Source organism: Rutidosis leptorrhynchoides, chromosome 11 (assembly GCF_046630445.1).
Source record: "Rutidosis leptorrhynchoides isolate AG116_Rl617_1_P2 chromosome 11, CSIRO_AGI_Rlap_v1, whole genome shotgun sequence".
Classification (NCBI taxonomy): Eukaryota; Viridiplantae; Streptophyta; class Magnoliopsida; order Asterales; family Asteraceae; genus Rutidosis; species Rutidosis leptorrhynchoides.
In genome coordinates, this window is record NC_092343.1 from 308801103 (window position 1) to 308803925 (window position 2823).

Genomic DNA, 2823 nt, shown 5'->3' on the forward strand with positions numbered 1-2823 from the left:
AAGAAGTGGTGAAGGTGGCACCGATTACACTGTGGAGTTTAAACATAAAAAGTGTTCATGTGGAATATGGCAACACCAAAGATTACCTTGCTCTCATGTCATTTCTGTGTGTAGTCATCTACATGAGAATGTAAATACATTGTGTAGTAAAAAGTACACAACTACTGTATGGAGAGAGCAATATTGCCATCATTTTAATCCACTAAGAAATGTGAGTTACAGGTCACCTTTTAATTGGGACATTATGGCAGATCCAAGAAGATTGATTAAGCACATGGGGAGGAAGAAATCATAACGTTTTAAAAACCAGATGGATGAACGTGAAAAGCATAAACTAAAGTGTAGTATAAGTAGGGGTGAAGGTCACAACACAATACCTATCCAACTAGATTGCAATAAGTTTTTAGTAGTAATTTTTTGTACTCTGTTTGTTGTAATCGTTTTTTATGTTTATGAATAAAAGTGTTGTTGAAATATTAAATTGCATGTTACTAATCTATTACAAGTAACTTTAATTTATAAAAGTTCTAGGTGCATAATAATATTCACCATTGATATGTCCAAATCGGACGGTTTATTTATGCGGTGTCGTTAGGTCGCAAAACGTCAATTCAGGATATCAACCGAGAAGCTGATTGTTTAATTTATATATGCTGGGCCTAAATATATTATTCCTTCCTATGGGTTAGCAAGGGAAAATATGACCTAGGGTCGTTCCTTGAGCGGTCAAATTTGAAACGGAGCTTATCTAAATAATTTAGTAATTAAGATGGGTTTGTACACAATTTAGTATCCAAGACTAGCAGCCAGGTACACCTTGTGTGGAGAGGCAGGATCCTTTTGGTCCCAATAAATTGGTGACTGTTTGAAAAATCCAACAACCAAGTCCAATCGGTTTATTCTAGACACCACTTTATTCGGAATATCAAATTATGTAAAGGCAATAGTTGGGTTGATTTGATTTATAATTATAATTAAAATATTAAAGCAACATAATTAAAATAAGCTAGCATGCATGCAACAGCTAAGGATAGAGAAGACGTGGTTCACCATGATTTAAGATAACATAGTGTCAGAATGATTGCAAGACACTTATTGGATAGATATATCTTGGTGTGAACACTAGATTCCCTACTAAGCGGTTTCTCGATTAGCATGCCACGAGGAACTAGGCTTTGAAGATTCTGATCGGATGGCCTATGCTCAACTCCCGACGCTTTATCCGATTTAAGGATATAAGCGGCCCATCTTGGATGCAATGCATACCTTGGGCTCACGAATAAAGTAGCATAGCCATATACATATAATACCTAACCTTTCTTAACACCTTAGTGTATCACCCAAGTGAGTGATTATAATTGTGTTTCGAATTAGTTTCTGTCAATGGTTTGGTAAAATCTAAGGTGTATAGAAAAATTAGAACCTCTTCTAGTTCTCAGTCATCCTTAAAGATTTATAAACTTAGTTTGTATTGTAGTGCGTAAATTCCCATTTATGACTTAAACCAGCCCCTACGATCTACCCAATAAATCCCTTAATTATCCACAATGGACTCCACTCTCAGTGTTTCCTAGAATGTACTTCTCATATAGAGGTTCCTTAATGTACTTACAACTACGGTGGTTCCATAGCTTCCAACCTTGACAATGCTCAACTGGTCCTATAGTACATCAACACTGTACTCTACTGTTGCAACAGTATTTCCTCGAGTCTTATACCCTTGACCAATGTCTTGATCTAGTCCTACGGTAATTCCCCATGTACTTTATAGTATTTCCGATGGGTTCTTACCTTGACCAATGTATAAGCACAGATAATTAATTACCTTAATAATGTCGACTTTATAAAAGGTTTCAATCACGTTTATTGGTGGAAGGACGATAATAACGAGGTTTAATATCATAGACAGAAAGCGAGTACGAAACGATAATCATCCCTAACTAACATTATTAAATCATGGCAAACAATCAAGCAACTACTCACACATCATGGCAACAAGCATTTCTAATATTAATAAATCACAACATCAAACAAGAATATTATAATAAATTAATAAAAGAAAAGGATAGATGTTACCGAATAATGTCGGCAGAATAGCACTTGTATTTCTTCATAATATCCATAGCGTTACAATGCTTGATAGCTTATGCTACTAACTACATACTAATCTCCTATTGATCACTAGAGAGCGACAATAGAGAGATAATTATTTTCCTAATCTCTGTACTTTTCTCTCTCTAGAATCTAGAGAGAGAAAGTAGAGAGAGAGAACTAATCTCCTATAGATCACTAGATAGCGACTATAGAGAGATATTTGAGAGAGAAATGAAGAATTGGTGTGTTGAAATGGTGGGATGAGCCACCTATTTATAGGAAAGCTTGATGACAAAGTTGTAAATATCTTGGTGGCAATCTTGTAAATATCTTGAAAAGTGCACATGCATGGTGACCAAGTAAGGCATCTTGAAATATTCTTTGGCATCTTCCAAATTGGTGGGCAAGTAAAACATCTCTAAGGCATATTTGTGGCATCTTTTAATTTTGAAGGCCAAATAATTAATTTTAGCTGGCAAACGGCTGGCAGACCGTTTGGCAGGCCGTTTGGCAAGCCGTTTGCAGGGGGCCGTTTGCCAGCCTTGCCCATTTGATGTGCCCGTTTACTTGACCCATATAGAAGGCCGTTTGCCATAGTGGCAGGCCTTTTGGCAAGCCGTTTAGCCTGCCCTGGTTTGCTGAATTCACTGGATCGTAACTTGATTTCTGGTCTTTCACCGTTTTCGCTCTAGAATCTTCGTTTTAGCTCCCATTCTGACGATTCTTGTG